Source organism: Canis lupus, chromosome 4 (genome assembly GCF_011100685.1).
Source record: "Canis lupus familiaris isolate Mischka breed German Shepherd chromosome 4, alternate assembly UU_Cfam_GSD_1.0, whole genome shotgun sequence".
NCBI classification, from domain to species: Eukaryota; Metazoa; Chordata; class Mammalia; order Carnivora; family Canidae; genus Canis; species Canis lupus.
This window is the reverse complement of record NC_049225.1, coordinates 71,908,107-71,935,648: the sequence shown is the minus strand read 5'-3', so window position 1 is coordinate 71,935,648 and position 27,542 is coordinate 71,908,107. Positions and strand designations below refer to the sequence as shown.

General features: G+C 45.2%; 1 protein-coding gene and 2 long non-coding RNA genes across 5 annotated transcripts in view; 1 reads left to right on the top strand and 2 right to left on the bottom strand.

Moving 5' to 3' along the window:
• Positions 1–26,106, top strand: part of LOC119871565 — a 31,472-nt gene extending 5,366 nt beyond the window's left edge. The window contains exons 3-6 of the long non-coding RNA XR_005358566.1: positions 3,327–3,474; positions 17,340–17,548; positions 25,156–25,306; positions 25,785–26,106. This is a non-coding gene — a long non-coding RNA (uncharacterized LOC119871565). The remainder of the gene's footprint in view (positions 1–3,326; positions 3,475–17,339; positions 17,549–25,155; positions 25,307–25,784) is intronic.
• On the bottom strand, positions 2,489–18,092 carry LOC119871566. Its single transcript, XR_005358567.1, has 3 exons — positions 17,249–18,092; positions 3,547–3,647; positions 2,489–3,013 (listed from the first exon to the last, which is right to left on the bottom strand). It is a non-coding gene; the product is annotated as an uncharacterized LOC119871566 (long non-coding RNA).
• Positions 20,445–27,542, bottom strand: part of GDNF (glial cell derived neurotrophic factor) — a 32,990-nt gene continuing 25,892 nt past the window's right edge. For 2 of the 3 annotated variants that reach the window (XR_005358565.1, XR_005358564.1), the window contains one exon: positions 20,445–22,239. The gene's annotated coding sequence lies outside the window, so the exon portion shown is untranslated. Of the gene's footprint in view, positions 22,240–24,396; positions 24,459–26,731; positions 26,927–27,542 lie in introns of those variants that run through there. The other variant, XR_005358563.1, reaches the window with a different exon arrangement.

The window sequence follows — 27,542 nt, the reverse complement described above, 5'->3', positions numbered from 1 at the left end:
CAGGATTAAGGATCCCATAAGTTATAATTATGACCAACTATGTATCATGAAATTCAGAGAAAGCTGGAGGGCTGCTGGAATAGTGTGCAAGAGAGAAGCTGTAGTTAGAGATTGGTAGGCATGGAAAGGGCATTTGAGCCTATCGACTACTGAGCCCCACATTTTACAGTTGAGAAAACTAGAGCCCTGAGGGTCAGCCACTTGTGATGGGACACACCATCTGTTAATAGTAGAGCTGGGACCATAAATAAAGATTTTTTTTCTTCATAAATAAAGATCTTTGATAGCAGCCCAGTGTTTCTTCAGCTCTGCTATTCTTGGAGTCACTGACCAGAATGAGACAGACCTAGGTTGGGATCCCAGCTCTACTGAGTATGGTGACCTTGGGCAAGCTATTTCACTTTGTTGAGCCTCAATGTCCACATCTGTAGAACTGAGAAACCAATACTTAACTTGTGGGGTTGTTGTCAAGATTAAATGAAATAATTAATATAAGAGAAAGACTTCACCAATGGCCAAGACAACAGTAAATGCTTGTTAAGTGGCAATCATTATGGTCACACAAGGGGCCAATACACGCACAAATTTGGCCTGACTAAAAGGGATTTGCCAGCAATTCTAGACTAATCTTTCCTCAGCTTGGTTTGCCTTCTATCCGCCCTTGGTTTTCAAAGGTAGATCTGATTTCTTTACCCATGTCTTTCAAATGCAGTCCAGAAAAACTGAAATCAGTTTTTCATTTTCTCTTGCTAACTTCCTGAGCCATCATTAGTCATATTGGAGTCTTTTCATTGATTGAGACTTGTGCTTAAAATTCAGATTGCTCTTTGAAAAATAGTTGTTGGAGAATCCAAATAGAAGCCTCACAAAAAGACTTTGGAGGCTTTTGAGTTTAAGTCCGTCTCCAATCTAGTCTCCCCTGATCTCTCTTGCTCTCTTTGCTCTTTTTGAAAGAAACACCAACAATTCCAAGGCTGCTCCAAAAAGAGTAAGGGTGAAATGAAGAAGCACCTCAGGACTGCCTGGGAGGGAAATGTGAAAGGCAGGAAGGAAGGGCATAGCAGCCGGCTGCCTTGGTGGCAGCGTCCAGAGCCTCAGAGCGCTTCCAACAGTGCTGGCAGGGACTGCCACGGACTCTCACACCAAGTGGGGTCATAGGGCTGCTGACATGGAGTGTGCTGCGGTGGAAAGCCAAGAACTGAAATGCCAGAGGGCCTTGTGTGATTGGAAGGGGCAGCTGGCTTCCCTTCAGTTCTAGTCCCTGGGTGTGCGGCCTGGCAAGACCCAGATATGAGCCGCAGCAGGTGGAATCCATTTTGATTTTCAGACAAGGATGGCACCTAAATCCCAGAGCGTATATTCACACAGGGGCATCTGCAGGTGAGCTGAGGTTTGCCTTTCTGCAAATCCTGCCTCTTTCTCCTGGCAATGCCCCTTGGAGGCAGGGCAGCGGGAGAGTTTCTGTTATGCTCCTAAACAAACTGAAGCACAGGGACTTAAATCAGACTGAGGTGACCCTGGGATCGAGAAATTCTCTAGCCCCCAGGTGGCATTTTATGGGCACTGTTCATAAATATCCTGTCAACCCTCAGATATAGGGAAAGTGATCTGGTCTTAGAAAATGTCAGACCAGAGATCCCACAAAAGTCAAACCCATGACTGGGGTGTAAGTCATGCACTTGGGCAGCATCTGTCTGGGCAGTACATAATTGTGGCCATGGCTGCATTACTAACCTCTCACTCAGCCCTTTGCTGAAGCAGCCATTCTTTGGGAAATGGGAGCTGGACCCTTCCCCCTTCTGAAGTCCAAAAAGCCCTCAGTGATGTCCTTGTCCACACCGCCCTTTCTGACAGCTTGTGGTGCCTTACAAGTTGCAGAAAGAATGTTGCCTGGAGGGAGGCTTTCTGGATTCAGACACGCTATGGATTCAGCCTTCTGGTGTATGGTCTCAACATAAAAGGGTGATCCAATATCAGCAGAAACTGATTCTGATACATCAGGCTGCATCAGAGTCATCTTGGGACAATTACTAGAAATATCAAATTCTGGGCCCCCCTCTCAGTCATTTGGATTCAGTAAGACCCTGAGGCAGGGCCCATGATTCTGCATTTGTGACAAGTGTCCCAAGTGACTCTGAAGCAAGAGGTCATGAACACTGCCCCATGAAGCACTTCTCATGACAACATAGAGTAGTCATGTTCCTTCTGATTCTGAGCTCAAGGAGATCTGGGAAATTTGGTGCTTTAGGGGCCCTCAAGACCCCAATAATGATATGGCTGAGTTGAGAGACTGGCTGTCAGATCTGGGGCAGCCCCAAGCAGTGTTAATGTCTTGGCTCCACTACAGCCTCTTAATTCTCTGTCTTCCCATAAAATGGAGCACTCCATATTTTGAGTTAAGAGGAAAGGTACTGTGTGATAATAGAGGTAATGTGGATTAATGGTGTTCTGTCTTTTTAAAGTAATTTATTATTTAATACACTGTAAAAATACTGAACTATAAAACTGTAGTTTTTAGAGCAGTTTTAGGTTAACAGCAAAACTGGGAGGAAAGTACAGAGGTTTCCCACATCTATCCCTTGCCTCCACACATGCACAGTCTCCTTCATCATCAGCGTCTTCCCCCAGAGTGGTACATTTGTTATAATGGATGAGCCTACATTGATACATCATTATCGAAAAGTGTTCTATCTTAAAGTCGCATACATTTAACAACAGCTTACACTGCCTTTTGATGTTCACAATAACCTCACTAGAGTTTCGCAATAAATCATTTCATTCATGAAGATAGAGGCACAGAGATGTGTTCTAGAGCCGACAGTGACATCCATTATTCCACTGACTGGAGATCTGAACTGAAGTCTGGATCCTCAAGCTCCCATGGAACTCAACCCGAGACTAGAACATGATCCAATTGGCAGGGTGGGAGGGCTTCCGGGCAGGCTCTCCAGCCTTTCTGTATAAAATCCATGACTGGGTATAGGTGTTGCCATCATTACCTTAATCCAGAGGCCTAGCAAAAAGACACTGAAAATGAACATGAAAGACTTCTAAAACTTTTATGTGATCAGAGCCTGAAACTGGACCATCTATGTCTTAATAGTCTATTGTATTCTCTTAGTAGAGGTATCTTGGGCTTAGCATAGATTATAGTGGGAGTCAGGAGACCTGAGTTCTGCTTCAGACTTGACAAATTATTGCTGTGAGCTTGGGAAATTTACCAACTCTTGTGGTACCACAAATTTACCACAAGAGTTGGTAAATTTCCTATCTATAAGATGATAATCCTTGATTCTAAGCTCTCTTTTGGGTCTAATATCCTTCAGTCTAACTCCTACCAATCCGCTGGATGCTAAGTTTGTGTGGGCAAGTGCCTCACTCAGGAGCCAGCCTACGGAGACGAAATCACTGCTACCTGGTGAATTTCCAAGGGTACAGAAAGCAGAAGGCTCAAGGCTCAGAGAAAACATGGAGGTGGGTTACATTTACCTTTTCTCATTGACTGGACATAAACAGATGCCTATTGCCTCCACCACTCATTTTTACCTTCAGCTTTTATTTTGCTCCCTGGGTAAGTTCAGGACCTCTTGCAGTCAGAGCGGGATGGCAAGGAGGAGGCTAGTAAGGAGACATCTATGCTTTCATACCTGAAAGTGAATAAGAAAAGTGGTGAACATCTTTAGATACAGGCAGGTGTGGGCTCCCTGGGGGCCACCTGACCTCGTGACCAGGCATGCAAATGTTGCTATGGACTAATGAATCATCGAGAGGCTGGGCCTTAGCAGGTACCTATTTCATCTCCAACTCCAAGTATATTGGCAGCACATTAACTAGAATCTGGGTTTTGAGTAAGTGAAGGACACAGACTATGCTTTAATGATACCCTCAGAGCCTCGGTAATAGGCCCCAGTAAATGCCTACTGAATGAATGATCACCCCTGAAGGATGGGATCATAGCAACTAGAGGTAAACAATTTGCTTCTTGGTACAGCTGTTTCTAGGACTAGACTATGGAATTCAAGGACCAAGATTTAGGCTTAATCTCAATCACTCTCTTTATCTTGTGTTGATGCCTGCTTTCTCCATATTAAGGACCTCTTAAGGAGAGTGGGTTGAGGCCCATCTCTACCTTAAAAAATAAATTTATTATAAAAATTATTTTATTTTAGTAAAAAACATGTAACATAAAATTCAGCATCTTAACCATTTTTAAGTTAACAGTTCAGTTGAGTCAAGTATATTCAGATGTTTGGGAAAGGAAGACTATCTTTTAAAGAGCATTCCCAAGACCTGAAAAATATATACATTTCAGGAATGAAATATAGGAGAAATGGGTATAGACTACCTTTCTAATCTTTAAATTCAATTTTCTAAAAAACTATTAAAGAATTGGTGCCACATTTTTACCATTAAAAAATCCTTCAATAGTTGAATTTAAAAGAAAGGCTTCAAATAGTGACCATGACTATTTCAGATGTCTTTGCTGCATCTTTCAATTTTGGGCTTTCTCTTGTATAAAATATTTAAATGTCATATTCTTATTTATTTCCTCTATGTTAAGCATAAGATACCTAGGAATAAACCTAACCAAAGAGGTAAAGGATCTATACCCTAAAAACTACAGAACACTTCTGAAAGAAATTGAGGAAGACACAAAGAGATGGAAAAATATTCCATGCTTATGGATTGGAAGAATTAATATTGTGAAAATGTCAATGCTACCCAGGGCAATTTACACATTTAATGCAATCCCTATCAAAATACCATGGACTTCTTCAGAGAGTTGGAACAAATCATCTTAAGATCTGTGTGGAATCAGAAAAGACCCCGAATAGCCAGGGAAATATTAAAAAAGAAAACCATAGCTGGGGGCATCACAATGCCAGATTTTCAGGTTGTACTACAAAGCTGTGGTCATCAAGACAGTGTGGTACTGGCACAAAAACAGACACATAGATCAATGGAACAGAATAGAGAACCCAGAAGTGGACCCTGAACTTTATGGTCAACTAATATTCGATAAAGGAGGAAAGACTATCCATTGGAAGAAAGACAGTCTCTTCAATAAATGGTGCTGGGAAAATTGGACATCCACATACAGAAGAATGAAACTAGACCATTCTCTTACACCATACACAAAGATAAACTCAAAATGGATGAAAGATCTAAATGTGAGACAAGATTCCATCAAAATCCTAGCGGAGAACACAGGCAACACCCTGTGTTGCCACAGTAACTTCTTGGCCACAGTAACTTCTTGCAAGATACACCCATGAAGGCAAGAGAAACAAAAGCAAAAATGAATTATTGGGACTTCATCAAGATAAGAAGCTTTTGCACAGCAAAGGATACAGTCAACAAAACTAAAAGACAACCTACAGAATGGGAGAAGATATTTGCAAATGACCTATCAGATAAAGGGCTAGTTTCCAAGATCTATAAAGAACTTATTAAACTCAACACCAAAGAAACAAACAATCCAATCATGAAATGGGCAAAAGACATGAACAGAAATCTCACAGAGGAAGACATAGACATGGCCAACACGCACATGAGAAAATGCTCTGCCATCAGGGAAATACAAATCAAAACCACAATGAGATACCACCTCACACCAGTGAGAATGGAGAAAATTAACAAGACAGGAAACAACAAATGTTAGAGAGGATGTGGAGAAAGGGGAACCCTCTTGCACTGTTGGTTGGAATGTGAACTGGTGCAGCCACTCTGGAAAACTGTGTGGAGGTTCCTCAAAGAGTTAAAAATAGAGCTACCCTACAACCCAGTAATTGCACTGTTGGGGATTTACCCCAAAGATACAGATGCAGTGAAACGCCGGGACACCTGCACCCCAATGTTTCTAGCAGCAATGGCCACAATAGCCAAACTGTAGAAGGAGCCTTGGTATCCATCGAAAGATGAATGGATAAAGAAGATGTGGTCTATGTATACAATGGAATATTACTCAGCCATTAGAAATGACGAATACCCACCATTTGCTTCGACGTGGATGGAACTGGAGGGTATTATGCTGAGTGAAATAAGTCAATTGGAGAAGGACAAACATTATATGGTCTCATTCATTTGGGGAATATAAAAAATAGTGAAAGGGAATAAAGGGGAAAGGAGAAAAAAATGAGTGAGAAATACCAGAGAGGGAGACAGCACATGAGAGACTCCTAACTCTGGGAAACGAACAAGAGGTGGTGGAAAGGGAGGTGGGCGGGGGGTGGGGGTGACTGGGTGATGGGCACTGAGGGGGGCATTTGATGGGATGAGCACTGGGTGTTATGCTATATGTTGGCAAATTGAACTCCAATAAAATATATATATATATATATTTTATTGGAGTATATATATATATATATATATATATATATATATATATATATATTTCCTCTATGTTTAGGTGAGCATCTTCCAAATTAAATAAAGCTGGGTTGCGATACCACATTATCATCATTAGGTGTCACTGCTTGACATAGTAAAAGGACTGGGGGCACCTGGGTGGCTCAGTCAGTCACTTAAGAGAATGACTCTGTTTTGGCTTGGGTCATGAGATGGATCCCCAAATCGGGCTCTGTGTTCAGTGGGGAGTCTGCTTGAGATCTTTCTCTCCCTCTCTTCTGCCCATCCCCCAACTCACATGCATGTGTGTGAACTCTCTCTCTCTCTAAAAAAATAAAATAAAATCTTTAAAAAATATAGTAAAGGGATTGAAAATAGCTTCTTCTTCTTCTTAGAAGAAGAACTTCTTAGAAGTTCTAAGTTCTCAGAAGAACTTCTTTCCCTTTCTGGGACTCTGGGTGCCCAACTCCATGGCAGCCCCTGTAGACACAGAGAGAGTCTTAAGAAGGCTCAATGCCCAGCACTGAGCCTGACCTGGAGCATGATGCAGAGCCTCACATAGGGTTCAGTCTCATGACCTCGAGATCAGGACCCTGAGATGAGGACTTGAGCCAAAATCAAGAGCCCAACACTTAACTGACTAAGCCACCTTGTAGGTGGTAGTTTAAAAGAGGGGAATGTCTGTGGCACTGTTTGAGGACCAGTTTGGTCAGTTGTGATAAAGCCTGTAAGGCATGAGGTGGCCTGAATCAGGGCCGGGGCTTCAAGGGTAGAGAGATGTTGTGGCTTTTGGAGCAACTTGGTAGGTTCGTGTTTCTGTGGAGACTATGGGTGCAAGGGGCCCTGTTACCCTGGATCACTGTCAATCACAGGTCACAAAATGGTTACTAGCCGACCTGTTTGGTTTGGCTCACATGGCTTCATTTTTTTTAACGTGGATTACTTGCCATAATGAAATACAGATTTTTAGCTTCTCGTGAGAAATCAGAAGGTCTAGCAGCAATTAGCAAGAGCCAGGTCATATCTGCCCCTTTAGGGCATCAACCTCTCAGCCAGCTTGTTCCCTCAGTTAGGTTCTTGCCCGTTCCCTTTGGGCAGGGCCAGTATTTAGTGGGTGTGTACCGGTCCACCTGAACCAGTTGCTAAATTGTGAAATCTTCCTGTTCTATTAGTAAATAGCTTTTCTTAGCTCCCTTAGCACCCTTCTTGCTTGGGGGCACGTTCTCCAATAGCACACCCCAACCTCACTTCCCAACTACCTGCCATAAAGAGGTCCCATCTGGTAGCTGCCTCCCTGCTCCAGTGCTAAATCTTGCATCCATTTGCTGGTTAGTCCTTGCCCTGCACAGATGTGGCCCCTCAGTATTTTGAACAATACCCCTGTCCTTAGGCCATGAAGTCTGTGGTCTCAGGGCTAAACCATGCAATCTTGCCTACTAAAACGGGGAATGTGTTCAATTACAAATTTCATTGGAATTTGGGTTGATTTTTTTAAACTCTTAATGATAAAAACTTTTATTTTCAGGAATGTTGACATTTCCATATCATAATGCTGAATATGATCAATATGGAGAGGATTAGGTAAACTTTTATAACCTAAGGGAGACAGGAAATTATTTTTTATTTTTGCAGCTCCAACACATTAAAATATTGAGATTTCTACCCCAATCTATTGAATGCCATTCCAGAGACATGTTCTTTGTAGTCAGTGTCAGGTGGCAATATGGTTAAGATACTAGTTGATAATAATAATACATCCATTTGTACTTTCCAAAACCAGTCTGTTTGCCTTTCCTTCATAAACAACCCCACTGTGTGAGACCTGCAGGCCAACCTTAGAGGAACCTGCTGTTTCTCCTCTAAGAAATTGGTCTGTGTCTAAAGAAACACTTGTTCTGTTTTAATTAGAAACTGGTGGGGCTCTGAGCAGGCTGGCTGGCTGTGTCGTGCCACGCTGTAAACCGGAGGGCTGAGCCCGGGCCAGAGAGTCTGAGCATATCTTCAGGGTGAGATATTTGGTTACACAAGGGAGGGGAGCTGATTGCCAGTCCTCCCATCTGGAGAAAAATTTCTGGGTGGCAGGAGCTAAGGATAGGGTGATAGAAAGTGATACACTAAGGAGAGTGGGGTGAGGTGAGGAGAAGAGGCCGCCCTGGCCGGGTCTGTGTCAGCTGCAAGGCGGCCAGCTTTGCCTCTCCCCTGTGTCTATCTGAACTGGAACTCCATGGGACCAAATCATTGTGGGGTTCAGTGGGCCACTAGTCAGCAACTTTCCCTCCTCTTCATCACCTACATAAACCCATTTCTCACGGCTCCAGCAAATGAGCCAACTTCCTAGCACCTCCGTCAGATGGTGAAATTGAGGAAAAAGGTAGGCTCTTGAATACTTCTTCCTCTGGAGCTCAGGCAGTAAGTAGCTCCCTCTGCCTTTCTTCCCCAGAGATGGAATTTACTGCTTTTACAGCTCTCAGGACACCGCATCTGAACCGGGGCTTCCAGGCCTGCCGCCCCACCAGAACATGAACTAATTACATGATGCCAGTGACCACACCATCCATTTGCTTGTGGAGCCAGCATCTGGCAGCGTATCTGGCACAGATCAGTTCAGTAAGAGTAATTCATGTTTGTCATCCGAAGGAAGGCAAAATCCAAGTGAGGCAGGAAACAGTGCCGGCATTATTGCATGCATTTTCTGAAACTATGCTGCTTTCAAGGATTGAAAGCATAGCAAGATCTTGAAGTGCTTGGGGAATCATGAATGAGTCATACAGGGAGAGCAGAGTGGAGCCAACATGACCAGTAAAATTTTAGCCATTGAATGGGAAATGTGTTGTTACTCTATGTTAAATAATAGCTCAGATATATCTGTGACACTCAAATGTCAGTCTCAGTCTTTCTGAATAAATCAGAGTGTACTATTTGTATAATTTATATTCATTTTAATTCTACATTAAATGTTACATGTACTCTCTTGCCACTCTATTGGAATTAATAGAGACCATTTGTCGAGTGTTCGCCGTGAGCCAGGCCCTGTGGGAGACACTTTCCAGGTATTAACTGCCACAGCTGAGCTGTGGGGTGGAGAAGGTCCTCATTGTGCACAAGGAACCCGAGGCTCAGATTGGTTATGAGACAGCATGACTCTGAGCTTGGAGAGACTCAATTTCCAAACTCTGCCTCTTATGATTTGGGAACTTTAAGGGAGCTATTTAACTATAGTCTTTAAAACCAGAATATTTGGAAAGAAATCAATGTTTGCCTTGGCCAGACCATGCTGGGTCATTGCAGTTGGAGGAGCAGTGGTACATGAACATTGCATTGTGTGTAGGATACACACATATTTATGTGAACTTTGTGACATCTTTGTTCTCTTTCTTTGGGATACGAGGAGAAAGGGCTTTAAGGTCAGGCAGACTTTGAATCCGGGGTGTGGAAGAGCCTGTTCACTCACCAGCTGGACAGACCTTTCTCTTGGACATGAAAGATTTATGACCTGTTCAGCCAAGAGCCCCACTGCAAAAACCTCATAGAGCCTGTTACACATTATCTTCCAAATATCAACTCAGATTAAAAAGACCGTCTGACCCACTGACAGTTATCCACTGACTTCCGTGCAGTGTGTTATTGTACAGCGCTTCCTCAGGAGCTATAATTAGGTGATTGTGTAAGGAGTCTGCGGTGCACGTTTTTGTAGCGACTCTATTTGGCCCATGATGTCACTTGCTCACTCCGGTCCCTTCTCATCATATGGCCTTTGCTGTGGTGTGCTTGGCATTCAATACACATGAAATCAGACCTGCATTGAGTTTTCTGTGAAGTATTGATAGCACTTAGGATGAGTCACTTGGGACAAGAGCCTTTATATACCTGAAATAATTACGGTGTAAGAACTGAGAGTTCTGAGAATCAAAATTTTCAGCTCTTCAATCTGGGCAAGTCTCTCAGCTTCTGAGAGACCTTCTTTCTCTGGAAATTGGGGATCATGGTCCCAACAACCCCACTGGATTCGAATGTATAGTATATATGAGTTACTTCCCTCTTTCTCCCCCACCACCCACAATCAATGACCGCATCCTGAGCATCTCACCTCTTAAGTATCTCTCAACTACTTCCACATTTCTCTATCTCCATGGCCACTAGACTGGTCCCAGTCACCATCTGCTCTTACCTTTCACCACAACCCAGGCCTCTTGACTCGTTTGGGTGCACCACTCCTACACCCCTCTAGTAGACTTGTTGCTTCCTCAGTGATCTTTCTGGATAATCTCTCTGAACATACCCTCTAGCTTAAAACCTTCTAGTGGCATCATTGTGCTCTTGGGATAAAGCCCAGATTCTTCATCTTAACCTATAAGATCCTGCATGATCTGTTCCTGTCCATATCTGGAACCTCATGTCATGCCATTCTCCCTGTCACTAGCAGCATTGTAGCCAAATCAACTTATTTTCAGTGATCCAAATAGATCAAGAACTTTCCTCTTTAAAAGACCTTGGCACTGTACATTCATTCTGCCTAGAATATCCTCTAATGTCTTCTTAACCCCTTCCCATGCCCTGCTAAATCCAGATCCTCCTTCAAGAAATAGTTGGAAATGCCCCTTCCTTGGGAAATCCTTCTGAGACCCTCTGATCCATTACATAATCTCCTGATCAACAGTCTTACTCTATGTCATAGCATATGTCACAACTCTAATTAAGTAGTTACCTGGGAAAATATTTGTTTAAAGTCTGTCTCCTGTTCTGGACTGTTTTTCCATCCATCTTATTCCAACCATACTGTGTGGCACATAATATCCTGTGATAAGCTTTATGGAGGAGATAGAGATGTTATTATTCTTCTCTGAATTTAATTCTGCCATTTTTGTTGTTTGTTTGTTTGTTTGATTTTTGTAGTGAACATCTGTGGGGACACCTTTGCTGTTTAATATCCAGCCTCTTCTTGGTTGAGAAGACAGATGGCTCTATGTGAGGGAACCTCATCTCTGGTTGGAAAGCATGGTAGGAATCAGGAAGAGTCATTAATCTGCTGAAGGTCAGAGCTAGAAAAAAGCTTAGGGTTCAATGAACCCCATGGCCATATTTTACAGAGGGGGAAACTGAGGCCAAGAGAAACTGAATGTTATGTCCAAGAGCAGATCTAAAGAATGGATTCATAGACCCCAACATGTTCTTTTATCAGGTGGAAATACATCAATATAAAAATATATATTTATACATGATTTATAGAACATTTTGTATTTTTCACTTCAATCACTTCATTGATTCTCATAGCAGCCTTGCGATGAAGGGAGGGCAGGCATTGTTTATCCTCACTTGATAGAGGAAGAAATGAGCACAGAGAGTATGGGTGATTTACACCTACTCAAGGTCAACCCAACTTACAAAGTGCAAATGTATGAGTCCTTGAACTTCTGGTTCTTGGATGGATGTTTTTCCAACTGTACTACTCTGTACCTCTTACAAATAAATATTTGGGCAACTCTATTTCTGGTAAGAAATACACTGGCCAGAAATACATTTACTCACAGCTGTGAGCAAAGAAAAGTTCTGCTTCGTTCTCTCCTTTGCTCAGTTGGTGGTTGTGACATCTGTAACTCACCTCTCCATCTGTCAGGTGAGCCTCCTACTGGCCCGGGGTGAGACAGGAAGAGTGTGCTCCTGTTGTGGAGTCAGCCTCAGCTGGGCTTCAGCCCTGGCTCTGCTACTCAACCCTAACTAGGAACCTCTCTGAGCTTTGGGTGTTAGGCTGTAAAAAGCAGTTATTCGTTGCCTCTTCCTTTGTTCAGGATTGAATGAGGTAATACCTTTAGGGTACAGAGAAAATAGAAGGCACTCCATTAAAACTATTTGTCCTAACAGCAAAGGTATACTAGAGCGATAAAGTTGAGAAGAACACTGTCAGAAAGGGCCAATCTTTAGGCAGAAGTATAAGGAGTTTTCCGAAGGGCAAAATGAGCCCTGGGGGGTATGGTTAAAAGGGGAGCAGTTTTGCAGGCTGATGCGGATTATATTTTGGTGGCAGTCTTGTAGACTGCCCCATGGTTTCATTTGAACCCCACGTGCTATGCCCATTGTGGGTGTGCCTGCTTGCTCATAGCTGGGGAGTGGTGGTTGAGATGGGGGGAAATACAAGGGCCAGCAGGAGCTCAGCAACTCCCCTCTCCCCAACAGCATCAACACATTTCTCTCCAAACTATGTTTCCCTTCTCTGCATTTGGATGGGGAAAGTTAAATAAATGGAGAAAATGTTTATAAGTTAGTCGGATTGCCAGTCTGAACATGGCTTCATTCTTAGAGCCTTTTGGGAGCTTTGTTTTTCTAAACTGTGACTTCACAAAATGTATCCAGAAATGGTGCTTTAAGGAAGTTAACTGAGCCATGGACACTGTTATTTCATGAGTACGCTTTCTTCCAGTCTGGAAGTTGACCTCTAGAAACACCATCCCTAGAAGTTAAACTAGAAAATATAAATTGAGAATGGGTTTTCACTATTAACATTTAAATTAAAATTTCATGGCAGACTAAGGAGCAAGGAGGAGTGGTTGTAGAAAGAGGTGACAGGTGATCAAAGTAGTGAGACCAAGTCAAAAAAAAAAAAAGAAAAAGAAAAAGAAAAGAAAAAGAAGAAGAGTAGAGCCCAGGTCATTCTGGGGAGGGCCATCTGCTTGACAGCCTCTTCTCAGGCAGGCAGAAGTCAGGCCCCTTGACCAGGTCCAAGGGCTGTGTCTTAGCCACAGGCTGTGTCACTGCATTTTGTCTACAGATCAAGGGCAAGTCCAGGGGGATTCACACTCCCCAAGCTCCCAAGACTGAGATGAAAGCAGAAGCTGGGATAGTCAATTTTGCAGCGCGAAATCACCATGGCAAGGTTCAGAATCCCACACTGGCATAGCCAGCTCATTCCCTCCTTGAGGCAGGCAGACGCTGAGAACCAAGTGGAGTCAGAGGAATCGAATGTCCAACTGGGGAGGGAGAGACAGTTCTCTCAGGAAGAGAATCTGAGTCAGGCCTGCCACCAAGTTCCAAGGCCAAGGCTCCCATTCCTTGCAAGGACACTGCCCGTGCTTGCACCCCTGTGAACTCTGCTTGGCTCCCACTGCCACCAAACTCCATTTTGAGGGGCACATCCTTTCTTTTGAGGAAAGGACAAAGCTTTCTCTCCTCCACAAAAGTTTGTAGTCATATATTCTCCAGGGATTGAAAACGATGAATTCAAGTGAACGAATGGCAAAGAAATTGAGGCACACATGTATTTCTTGAAATATGTATGTGTAAAGGAGCAGAAGCAAGTGATGATGTGAGTACATGTGTGGGGAGGGGAGTAGAAAGGAAGGTGGTCTCTGGGCTGGAAAACTGAATTCTGACTAGCTTAGGTTAGATTGTTGGTGAGAACAAGGCACTAAACAGTAAGTTTCTAAGTGGACTGGGGAAGGCACAGTGGTAGTGGTAAGCCCAATTGCAGGGGGACTTTTCTCCAGGCTCCTCTTTTCCTGCTTCTGCCCATATCCCTGGGATCTCATGCACCCAGTGATGTCAGTGATGACATGGGTGCTTAAAGCCTTTAATTCTCTATCCCCTTCCCTTCTCTCCTGAGCTTGGGACTCAGCCATCCACTGTTCACCCGCATGTCCCCCAGTAGCCTAAATACGCCACAGCCAGCATGGAGAACGCATCACCACTCATCGGCGCCTACTGTGCCCACCAGTAGCAGCCCCTCCACTGGTCCCATCATCCAAACATAAACCTGGAAATGTGTCATAATCCCACCTTCCCCCTCTGCCCTGAAATCCAATCTGTTACTCTAGCCAGCAGATTATTTTTTTCTTCCCATTCATCATGCTTGTCTTCTGTCCTTTCCATCCCATGCGTTATTGCCTTGGTTCATTCCTTCCTCCATATCTTTCTCCTGGGCCTATTGCAACCGCTGCCTAACTACCGTCCCTGCTTCTAACAGATCTAATCCAAGCCATACTACACACTCTTACTGAGTGGGCTTTCTGATGCTAACCTCAAAAGTCTTCATATTACCCACAAGATAAAGTCCATATTCCTCACTAAAGCAGGCAAATCTCCCTGTGATCTGGACACTGTCCAGCTCTCCAGCTCTCTAGCTCTCCAACTTCCTCTTTTACTTCATTTTCCTAATCTCTTTACTTGGTACATGTTATCGTGGACCTGCTTAGTGCCAGGCACCATGCAGGTGCTAGAGATATGGTGGGAAGCACATCTACCACCTGCACCTTACATCCATCCACACAAAGCACAGTACCTGTGCTCACTCGCTTCTCTCCGCTGCTCTGAGGCCGCACGTCCTTTCCCCACATCCTGCCTATGTGATCTTGGGCAAGTCACTGTGTTACAATTTCCCTTCTATAAAATGAAGATGATGATGATACTGTAGGGAAGCTTAAACTTTACCCATCTCAGGCTTCAGCTGCGATTCATAAACTAAAAGATGAACAAGCAAAAAAAGAGTTTATTCACATCGCACAGGAGAAATCTGAACCAAAAGTAACTCAAAGCAGTGGCTTAGAAATCTGGCATCTCTATCCTCTTGGACAAAGAACAGTAGATCTGCAGAGGGATGACAGGACCAAGCAGTGGTAGGAGTCCCTGGGCAGGCTCAACCTGTGGGAAGGTGGCTCCATGGCGGGGAACTAATGGGATAAGATTTGTTCACAGCTTCCTCTGGTGCCACCTCTGGGCTGTTAAGAGCCTGTCTCCAGTAAAAGGAGAATTTATATCTTGCCTTGAGGCAGAAAAAGAAGAGCTCTTACTGAGTTTGTTTCTTCTTCATTGCCTTTAGCTCAAAATAATCCTTTTTGTATCAAAGAGGTCTATTGGGGGTGACATATTTTGCTTTCCTTCAATATCAATTTCATTCAGTTGTCTTGGAACAGGGTATCTGGACCTTCGTGCACCCAATCAATAGTAGCTGCAGCAGTAATGGTCTCGGCGTGGTAGTGGGTGAGAGTGAGATGGTTCAGCTGTTGTGGAAACAGTTTGGTGGTTTCTCAGAGTTCAACACTGACCACATGACCCAGCAAGAGAAACGGAAGCAGCCACACAGAAACTTCCACCTAAATGTTGATGGCAGCAATATCTGTAACAGCTCCAAAGCAGAAAATACCCAAATGTCCATCAACAGATGGATGGATAAATGGATGATGGCCTATACCTATAAAGGAATATCATTCAGCTATAAGGAGTGAAATTCTAAAACCTTCTACAATGTGGATGAGCCTCAAAAACATTATTCATCAGATAGATACAGGAGGGATGAGTTTGTGCTTATAGAAAACAACTGTCTAACAGTTAATCCTAAGCTCATATCTGTGAACACAGACCTAAAATACTAGGATTTTGACAGAGAAGGGGGGAAATGTTCCCAAATAACAGCTGGTGTGAGAAGAGGACCAAGCAAATGCGAGAGAAGATGGTGGGTTGGTGGGTGGGTGGGGATGGGGTGGAGGATTCTTGTCCTCATTGGTCAGAGAGTGGGGAGGATGGGGCAGTGCCATGGCTGCCAGGGCATATGATACATGTTCTGGGCGGGGGCCCTGAGGCTGGGGCAGTGAGTGAACACCGAGACTCAGAGCAAAGAGGTTTAGGAAGATTTGGGGGCCATGATTTAGAAACCTGGGGAAAATATGGTAAGACTTGGACGGTGGGGAATGCAAAGACAGTGTACCGTGTGGGGCTCAACTGATTTGGTCTGCAGGATTTGCTGTGGAGTCTGCACCTAATGGCAGGGAAGCTCTACCAGCCAAAGGCCTTGGCAGTCCACCTGGACATGGTGGATGCTAGAGTGTCTTGTAGGGAGAAGCTGGGGCTGCGGATGGAGCCAGCAGACCCACTTACTCAGGGTATATCTCTCAGTTCTCCAACCCCTACTCTCCACAGAGCATTACCTCCTCTGGGTGCTCCAGCCTTTGGCATCTGCTCACTTTGATCTTGGCCTTCTTTCCCAGTAGACTAGGAGCATCTTGAAAGCAGAGGCTGTGTTTCAGTCACCACAGTATATGTAGGAAGCACTTGTTCTCGGCTCATTTGGTAGAATAGAATCTGATCATTTAGGGAAGAGGCCCACCTTCTAGATTCCCACAGAAAATGAAAATGCCTTCCAGCCGATTGCTAGAAATGGTGTTCCTGACTTGCCTCATGGGGAAAGGAGGTAAAACTCACTTCCATCCTCTAGAAGAGCGATGGATAAGTCCCCAGGAGAAGTCAAAGGGTCTTGTCCTTTCCTCCAGCTCCTGCATTTTTGCACATGGTGGTGCATGCTGGTGGGAAGGCTGGAAGGTCTTTCCTTGGGTAATGGGATGTTTGAGCTGGGAAGGGATGAGGGGATGTAAGGAAACTTGATATGTGATGACAGGAGAAGGGACGACGAAGAGCTTGGCTTGCTGGACCTGCTGCACTGTCAGGCCAAAGGCCTTGGTGGCAGTGAGCTTGTCATCAGGGAGCCTTCCCCTGGCTGGTCTTTGGTGCCCCTGGGAGGCCCCGTGCCATCCATCTGTGGTTCAGGGCTGTGCTCAATGGATTTATTGAAATAGTGTTATAGATGCATTGTTGCTTCACCTCTGGATTCGAGGTTTCCACCTGCTCCTCAAACTGGTGTCATTTGCCCAGTAGGGCTTTTCTTTTCTTTTTTTAAAAAATATTTATTTATTTATTCATGAGAGAGAGAGAGAGAGAGTGAGAGAGAGGCAGAGACACAGGCAGAGGGAGAAGCAGGCCCCATGCAGGAAGCCTGATGCAGGGCTCGATCCTGGGACTCCAGGACCAAGCCCTGGGCCAAAGGCAGGCGCTAAACCACAGAGCCACCCAGGGATCCTCCAGTAGGGCTTTTCATACAAATTCTCAGCTTTTCATATTAACTCTGCTTATGACTACTTACCCATACATGAAGACCAGGAAGTTATTTGGAACCCACACAGCCTTGTTGAACATAGTCCCAGATCACTGTTCTCTTCACTGTCTTCCTGCAGCCCAAACATGGTCTGTATCATTACCACTCGAAGCAAGGTTCGAGGACCAGTAGCACTGGCATCGCCTAGGAGATTGTGAGAAATTCAGCATCTCAGGCTCCATCTCAGACCTACTGAATCAGAATCCACATTTTAACAAGATTGCTTGGTGTTCTGTGTGCACGGTGAAGTTGGAAGAAGTTTGGAAGTTTGGTTGCCACGAGACTGAGGTAACTACAATTCTTTAGCTGACTCCATCCATATCGTTCATTGCTCCTCTAAAGAAATATTTGCTCTGTAATATCCTGGTTGAAATCAGCTTGGTGCCCTTAAAAGCTCTCTAACATGTGTGCTCTGGCTTTTAGTCTCCGACTTCATTCTTATTTTTGTGTCTTTTGAACACAGAAATGAATCCAGCATATGTTCCTCCATAACTTATTTCTCAAGATACTGCCTTTATTTCCAATTTTTCCGTGTCCCACAGCCAATCCCTATGCCCTTACCACTTCCACACCAGGCCTGAAATTCCAGAATGCTAGTTCCAGAGCAGAGCCCAAAGTCCATTTCTTTGCCTGGGAAGAAGTTTGAGCAACCTTCAGAACGTGGCATGTTCATTCACACTTCTTTGTCTTTGCTCTGTCGGGGTTCCCTGTGAAAGCCCTTTCACCCCTTGGCCCATGCTTTCAAAGTCCAGGAGAAGCCATGCAACTTGCCTGAAGCTGGAGACATCAAAAGTATCAAGGTCACATTGTATCCTTCTTCCTCCAAACTCTAAGATCCACTTGTCTGTACATGTGATTTGGGCACTAACCCTATAATCTTTGCCTTGTGGTGACAACTGGTCTATAAATTTGCTAAAAACCAACACAAGGGTTTTATTTTTTAATTTTAATTTTGAAATAATTTTAGCCTGACATACAAGTTGTCAAAATAGTAAGAGGAGTGCTTCCTTATGCCCTTCACCCAGCTTCCCCTAATACTAATGTCTTCCATAACTATGTATAGTGATCAAACCTGGGATATTAACTTCAGTACAATACTGTTAATGAAACTACAGACCTTATTAAGAGAGATTTCCCCAGTTTTCCCACTAATGTTCCTCTCCTCTTCTAGGATCCAATCTGAGGTCCTACCTCAATTTACTTGTCATGTCTCCTTCAGCTCTCCCAAGCTGGGAATAGCTCTTCTGTCTTTCCTTGTCACTCTTGTACTTGATATTTTTGAATATTGCTGGTCAGCTATTTTGTAGAATGTTCTTCAATTTGAGTTTCATGTTTTCTCAAGGCTAGATAGAGGTTTTGCATTTTTGGCAAAAATAAGAGAAATGATGTTATGTTCTTCTCAATTATATTGGGGAACATGATATCGATATTTCTTATTACTGGTGATCTTAGCCCTAATCACTTAGTTAATATGGTGTCTGCTGAGTTTCTCCAATTCACTCCAACAGCAAACTTACTGTTTTGCCCTTTGTAATTAATAAATATCTTGAGAGAGATACTTTGAGATAATGTAAGTATCTTTTTCTCCTCAACCATATGCCTACTAATGTTAACATCCATTGGTAGATGTGCCTGCAAAAATTATTCCTGCGGCACACACCATGTACATATCAATAAACTGTGAGATAAGTAAGCCCCTATTTAAGCCACTGCAATGGGGTTTTCTATTAATTGAACCTTCTTTGAAGTCTTTTTTTTTAAAAGATTATTTATTTATTCATGAGAGACACACAGAGAGAGACAGAGAGGCAGAGACACAGGCAGAGGGAGAAGCAGGCTCCATGCAGGGAGCCCGATGTGGGACTCGATCCTGGGTCTCCAGGATCAGGCCCTGGGCTGAAGGCAGCGCTAAACCACTGAGCCACCCCAGCTGCCCAAACTCTCTTTTTAATGGGACACATTATAGTAGGGTTTTTTTTTTTTTTTTAAGATTTATTTATTTAGTTCTTTGGGGGGAGGGGCAGAAGGAGAGGGAAAGGAAATCTCAAGCACACTCTCCATTGAGCAGGGGAGTCCAGTGCAGGGCTCAATCTCACGACGCTAAGATCATGCCCTGAGTGGAAATCAAGAGTTGTTTAACTGCCTGAGCCATGCAGGCACCCTCTAACAGTTTTTTGTTTTTTAAAAGATTTTTATTCATTTATTCATGAGACACACAAACACACACACACATACACACACACACACACACACAGAGGTAGAGACACAGGCAGAGAGAGAAGCAGGCTCCATGCAAGGAGTCCAACATGGGACTTGATCCTGGGACTCCAGGATCACACCCTGGGCCAAAGGCAGGTGCCAAACTGCTGAGCCACCCAGGGATCCCCTCTAACAGGTTTTTAATCTGACAAATGGCACAATCAAATAAAACAGTTCTTCTTCCCTTCCTTCCTTTCTTTCTTTCCTCCATCCATCCATCCATCCATCCATCCACCCACTCATACGATATTCCTTTTTTGTAAAAATATTGAAGTACCAGTACTTATATTCTCCCATGACATCTTAACTGAAGCCCCCTACTCCCTGTTGTTCTATTTGAATTGTTATGTGAACTTGTTGTTATGTCCAAACAAATAAGCCAAGATGGAAACCTTAATTTCTTTGAGCAGATGGTTGTCAAACTCAGTCTGAGAAAAGAGGTGCCAAATTGTTTGCTAAATGTGCTATCACAGAAAATGACTGTTGTGGACATCTGTTGTTTTTGGCTTCTCAGCATCCCTCATTCCTTCTTTAGGTCATAGCACTCATATCTCCACCACAGCACCTGACCTCCCATGTTCTTAGCCCAGGTAGTTCAGTGAAGTTGGGCTGGCAGCTGGCACCAAACATGAACACATGCCCTAGGCCAGGACAGAATTATCCATCCACCTGGCCATACCCACTGGTTGAGACATTATCATCTGGCTCCAGTTGGTCAATCAGAATCTCCTCCAAAGGCCTTGTGATGGAGTCATCAAATAAAAAACTCATTCTATCTACTAGGTAGCTAAGAGAGTGGGACCCAAGCCTATAACTTGCACTAGGCATCTTTACCATCCTGAGGGGGAAGGAGAGTCTAAGAATGAGGCCAGCACAATGGAAGACGGTGAAGCGGTTGACAGGAGGCTCTTCCTCATAATGTTAATTGAACACCTGGATCTAGCTTGTTCTGAACCAGATCCACCTCAGGACTTTCCAGGTAAATGAGCTAATCAATTCCCTTTCATTGTTTAAGGCAGCTTGAGTTGAGTTTCTGCTACATGTGACAGCACATGCTCAGGACTCTTCAGGATTCAAAGATGAGCCAGATGTGGCTCATGCATTCAAGGAGCCCTCAACCTAGCAGAGAACAGGAGATCAGTGCACACATATCCACAAGGAAGGGGACCCACGCCACTAGCATGATCCACACACGAGGAGCTTAGCTGCAGGACCACAGTGAAGTGGGTGATGGACACCAGCTGGGGAGAATCTGGAACGCTGAAGAGAAGAAGGACCTTATTCCCAGCAGAGAGAAAGACTTGGGCAAGGGTCCAGCCATGGAAAGTGTAGCAAGCGCAGTGTGTATTTTGAGGTTCTGGAGGTCATCCACAGTGACTGAAGGGTAGAGGTTAGTTAAACAGGAAGATTTGGGGGACGTAAACACAACTAGAGAAAAGATTTGTTTGAAACAAATTGTGGAGGCTTGGATTGGCAGTCTGAGGGATGTGACTGGCAGCAGGAAGAGAGGAATTTTGAATAGGATTGCGAGGTGTGGAAGATCAATTTGGCAGCCATGAGTGAAGCTGGAGGGGAAGGGTTGGAAGGCGGGGGACCTGTGAGGAGGCCAATGTGACTGTCCGGCTGGACCTCAGTGCAGGCCTGGGAAGGACCAGATGGAAAAAGAGGGCTGGAGGCGAATGGAATCCCAGCCTCTGAGAACATTCTGCAGAGCGGCTTTGGCCATATTTGCTCAAGAATCTTCCTGGCGGTATCATTTGAAAGCCATACTTTTTATTTCATGCTAAACATTGTCAGAGGGAGCGGCAGCAGATTCATCCCGCCCACGAGCCAACTGGCCTGGCATACGCACTTTAATGGCATTCCAGACCTCAGGGCCTGGCAGGCTCCCTCAGAGCCCTGCCCCTGCACTGGCTCCTGCCTTACCCACAGTTAGGATGTCAGCAGGCAGCGTCTCTCCTCTTACTTGGTGACCTTCCCAGCAGAAAAGGTCCAGAATGAGGCCGGAATGAGTCCCCTGCATGCGACATGTGCAGCTTGGTCTTCTTGGAGATGCCACGGCTTTGGCTTCAGACTCGGTACCACTCTGATCACACCTTCACTCCTGCTCTCCCGGCCCCTCACTCCAGACCCTGAGCAAGTCCTGACAGCACTACCGTTGCTGACGCTGGTCCAAGTCCCCACCATCACCCACGTGCATTGCTGCAGCGGCCTGGCCTGTTTCTGCACCTGTTTTTGCTCCTCCACAGTCTGTACTCCACAAAGCAGCTAGAAGAGTCCTTTAGCATCACAAGCCAGATTCTGTCACCAGTCTTCTTAAAACCTCCTGATGGCTTCCTGCCTGGTTCAGAATAAAATCCTAAATCCCTACAATGACCCGAAGACTCTACATGATTGGGCCCTTGGTTACCTCCTCCACTCTATTTGCTGCCACTCCCTCTCCCTCTGAGCCCTTACACTCCTGACTCTCCCTGCCTCTGCCAGGTACTTTGTCTTCATGTCCCACACTACACCTCATCATAATAAAAACTTGCCTCTGTGAGGAAAGACTAAGATGTGCTACAGGAACGAAAGACTCCACATCTCGGTGGCTCGGATTACAGCGGGTCCTTTCTCGTTTGCCATGCGTGTCTGTCATGGGTTGGCAGAGTGGTTCCATCCACCATGGTCACTCCAGGTTGACAGAACAGCCGCCATCTTGAATGTTTCTAGTTGCTGTCCTGTAGGAAAAGAAAGGCAATTCAATGTCAGGCTCAGAAGAAAGACAAGCCTCTTCTGCTCCTGCTCCTTGGTCAGTCACTGGCCTCAGTCAATCATGAGGAAATCCAAATGTGTAATCTTATCACGTCGCCAGGGGTGGAAAGGATCTGTGATTGTTTGGTGAGCAGCACTAATGAAGACCACAATGGCTGATTTTTTTCTGTGTGTGTAACGTGAATTAGAACCCCTTGGAGTATCTTCCAGCCCAGCAATTGTGAGCTATGGCAGAGTTGGCCAGATGGGATTAGGACTGAGGGTGGGAGAAGAGTGAGGACAGGGGAGGAGGGTTGGTTACCCCAGCTCAGGCCCAGGGAGAAATGAGAACATGGTTGAATTTGGTTGTTTACTGGATCAGTCCAACTGATACACGTAAGAAAGTGTGGTGGCCATTTGTAAGGTCCTTTAGGCCAAAGGTGCCTTATACTGATGGTGGGCTAGAAAGATCCCTACACAGAAGGAACTCAGCATCTGCCATCAGCAATTCTTCCATTAGAGATTCATTCCTTTGGTTGACTCTTTGGTTGACCCTTTGGTCATTCCTTTTGGTTGAATTCCATTTCCCAAGTTGTGTCCAGCAGAACACTACTCTCAGGGACGCCCGGGTGACTCAGTGGCTGAGCGTCTTCCTTTGGCTCAGGTCATGTTCCTGGGATTGAGTCCTGCATCAGGCTCCCTGCAGGGAGCCTGCTTCTCCCTCTGCCTGTGTCTCTGCCTCTCTTTCTGTGCCTCTCATGAATAAATAAATAAAATCTTAAAAAAAAAAGATGTTGCCAAATACTCCTTGGTCAAATAAGATTGTGAGCTGCTGGGTTAAACAAAATTACACAGGTTTTCCTCTGCAGGCCTTCTCAGGGCTTTGTTTAATATGCTAACAGGTACTATTTCTTTCTGAGATGGAACTAAAATATGCAGCATTTCCCCAGTTTTTAAAATCAAGAAGCCCTTGCATCTATGAATGACTCCCTAGGGCTCAGCTGGGCAGTTTGGGAACTGTTGGTCTGGAAGCCTTTTGGTCCTGTGGAGTTCCCTGTGGAAAGTAGTTGTCTCTGGAGAGTTTTTCATGGGAGAGTGGAAGCAGGGCATACAAGGCCTTGAGAGAATGGGACTCAGACAGGAGCCTGGGGAGGCAGAGGGTCTGAGAGCGTGAGGTCAGGCGTGGAGGTCAGAAGTGCTCCTTTCCCGAGGGTGGACGCGGAGCTGGAGCCCAGCAGAGGAAGGGTTCTCTGTCCCCCCACCCCTCCCCACCCACAGCCCTGCGGCTTCCTTCCCTGTCCTGCCCAGTACACCCGTTAGTCCTGCCTTCCAAAGCCCTGGCCTTGACCTGTCTCCACCCTCTCAGCCAAAAGTACACCAGGCTCTTTCTACTCTTGTTGGCTTAGCTTTCAAGTCCCTTCTGTATGGAATGGCCTCCCTTCCCCCAACTTCAGTCTAGAAAATTCCTACTCATCCTACACTAGTACATTCAGGCAGCCACCTCCAGGAAGCTGTCCCTGGTACCTTCCCCCGCCCCCTGCCCCCAGCCTCAGCTGGATTTATGGTCCATCCTTGCATGTCCCGTAACGCTGTGTTGTCCTTATCACGGTCTTCTCCATGTATCTTACACTGTTTCTGTCCCTCCGATCTGGGGGCCCCTCAGGGCTTTATCTTTATATGCTTTTATCTTTATATCTTTATACCCTTCTCTGGTAGGAGATAGATGTTTAATAATTAATCGAATGAATGACACCCAGGCACAGAGCTGGAAGTGGGTTAAAATTCCTTACATACACCACTTCAAAGAAGGTCCCTAGTTAAAATAATCTATTCCATGTGTTTAAAACCCTCTTCCTTATGGCTTGTGTCTGCTGGTTCTCTGATTTCTTGAAGCCTTATATCTTCTCTCTACTTTTCTTGCCTCTGTCACCCATTGACTGCCAGCATGCTCCGGGTCACCTGACTCCTGTTGTCTTCTCAAAGGGGGTGAAGGAATCTTGGAACGTCGATGGCCTGCCCTTAGGTCTGTTGCCCTAAGTGGGATCCAAGTGCAAATATCTTGAGAAGACAATCTAACCTGAAGGGTGGGAAGAGGGCTGTTGTTGTGAAGATTTAATGGGATAATACATGTAACAAGTTCTTACCAAGTGTTAGTTATGATGTTCACGAAGAGGTTGGCTTCAACGACAGGGCGATAAAGGGAAGCCTAGAAGGGAAGTGCGAGAAGAGAGCATGGCAAGTCTGTTACTGGCCCCACACCCAGGGCCGCAATACTTTTATGCACCTCAGGCACTTTTGCCTTTGTGGGATCCTCCTCTATATAAAATATTAAAAATTCTATGGCCGCATGACTTTCTAAAGGGGAACAGAATCCCGACTGGATTTGTTATGATATGTTCAATATTGTCCTATTCAATTTTTCCTGTGATTTGAAAAATATCACCACTGATATTTAATTAAAAGGGCCTCTAGAAATCTTGTGGCTCCTAGCCAAGGTGTCCGCTGTGCCTAACGGCTAAGTCAGCCCCAGGCCCGGCACTCTGCTTACTGTTCCTTGGACCCACAGTGCCCTTCTGTCCTTCTGGGTGGCACCGTTCCTTCAGCCTGGCATGTCTGTCCCTCATGCCACCACCACCCTCTGTCCTCATCCACCTGACAGATTCCTGCTCTTCCTCAAGGCTCAGCTCAAATGTCACGTTCTCCTGCCAGTGTTAGCAAATTAAAACGCAGGGTGCCCAGTTGAATTTCAGATAAACAAGGAGTAATCATTTTAATAGAGGTATGTCCCAAATATTGCATGTCCCAAATCTTGCACAAAGCATAGTTCTATTAAGTTGCGTCATGTTTATCTGAAATTCAAATGACCCTACCCTGTAACTGTCCCTGGCTCATTTTCCTTTCAGGTTTTCTTCTCACCTGCTGCCGGCTGGGCCATTCTAGCTCACTCTGTGCACCTGTCATCACACATTCTCCACCCCAGTCTGCATTCTCATCATTGTTACCCTCACCTGCCATGGGGCCAGGATGTGGCCATGCATTCGTTGTCACACATGAGTAAGGGGGTGCTTTCCTTTTATTTCCCCCAACTACCTATTTATTTCAGGGATGACTTGGCAGGATTTGGTTTTAATTTCATTCAGGATGTGATGAGACCAAAGTTAACTATTGCATGGGATCATAGTAACAGTTCTGCTACCGAAGATGTGTCCCAAGGAGAGGCTCTGGATTCAGACCTTTCATTACCTGATGGAAAAAAGCCCCAAAGCCCGCGGCTGACACCTCCATCCCTTCCCTGCCTTTGTGATGAGGTGGAGTGCACGAAGTCTTGGGTTCCCCCCTCCCTGTGATTCTGGGGTCGGAGAGCAAATTAGCCATGACCCAAGCAGGACTTTGCATGGGGGGGGGCGGTGGGGAAGGGGAGGGCAGTGCTTTCTGTTTTTTTACTTAGGTTCAGGAAATTCTGACTTTTTGCTTTTACTTCAAGAGTAGATTGATTTTTTAGAAAGTTCTTTTAAATCTTTGCTTCACTCAGCACTGGCCACAGAGGAGAAAACCAGCCTGGGCTGATGTCACGGACATAAGCCACAGGAGACTGTCAGAGCCTGGTGACCGGGCTCCTAATCCAGTGCTCACATGGTTCTCGGCAGCAAGAATTCAGAGCCTGGAGCTCCGCTGAAGCAGCATTCCCTGCGAGAACCACTGCAAGGGGAATCAATCCCTCAAGACCACGGAGTGGCCAAAGCACTCCGTGATTCAAAACAATTCGAGCCTGCGGAGGATTTTCAGTAAGCATGGTGAAAGTTCTCTTTTTTATTGCTAGGAATTTCCCAGCTTTCAACACATTCTCCCTTACGTGAGAGACATTCATTTTCACATTCTCCCTTTGGAAAGGAAATTTCCAAAGCTGACCACTGGTTAATCATGCTGAGCAAGAAACCACAGTACGCAAATGTTATGTGTGTGTGTGTGTGTGTGTGTGTGTGTGTGTGTGTAGGGGGGGTCCATCCCATGGGAGTTGCCTAGTAGTCTCTGCCTCTCTACTGATCTCTAACCCCCTCTCTGCTCGTCCTGATGCTTATAGAAGCAGGCAACACGGCCCAAGGTAGTTTCGAGAGATGGTCAGCAGGTGTTTTGAGCAAGAAACAACGCAGCGGGCAGTTCCCTGGCTCCCCCCAATGAGGGTGCTCCACACACCACACCCCTCCTGGACGGGGGTCGCGGGGCTTGTGGGTCTAATCAAGGCTCTGATAAGTTCTACATTTCCCTTTTTAACTTTAAAAAATGGTTTGATGTTATTTAACTCAATGTTTTCCAGACTTCCTCCATCAGAGAATCACCCCATCCCCCTTTCGTTTTTGAGGATCTCACCCAATTAGCGCTCCCGGGAGCCTACTTTGGGGAAATGGCTCTAAAAAGGGAGCGGAAGGCAGCAAGAGTTTACAATCCTCACGTTCCCCCTGCAAGTCACTAACTTCATACCAGAATTCGGCTTACGGAGAGCACGGCTGGCCCCAGCCCGGCCCTGGCAGCAGGGCTCCAAACGCCGGGCCCGGAGACTCCACGGAGTCCCAGCCAGGGGCCCAGCAGCGTCAGGAAGGAAAGGGCATTTCAGGCAAAGGCTGGCATTGCTATAAATGCTGTCTGTTGGAAAACCGAAGCCGGCAGACACTTAGAATGAGGTTTAAGAGTGTCAGAGTTTTGTTTTGGGTTTAAAACGCCACACAAGGCTACCTTTTAATAGTCACAAGGCTGCCTGTGACATAACACAGGGTGTGTGTCATCCGAGGAGGAAGCATGCTCTCCTTCCCAACCCGGGGCACTGGCATTTCCTCTCTTTGGTGTTTTTCTTGCCACAGAATACACTAAGCTAAAAGGCCACCAATTGTGCCAACTCCAGGGATTCTGCTACATTGTCATACAGAACAGATGTGAATGATGTCACTCAAAGTTGTGCAAAGTGGTAGCTCCATCCAAGCGTTTGCCTGCTTCGGGGCAAAAGCCAAGATGCTCTTTATTTGTTGGCACTGTTTCTTAAGTCCTGCCTCAATGTCACCTCTAATTAAAGCAGGCTCCATTTTTTCCCCATTATAATAGCCTGTTTGTATTCTTTATAGCATTTATCATTGCCTGGATCACTACCTATTTTTACCTTTTTGAATATTGTCTGTTTCCACTAAAATAAAATATCAACCACAAGAGGGCAAAGAGTTTTGGTTTTGGCCACGTTTTGGATGACTGGTGCCCGGACTAGTACCTGGCTGAGGGTAGGTGCACCGCAAGTACGGTTTGA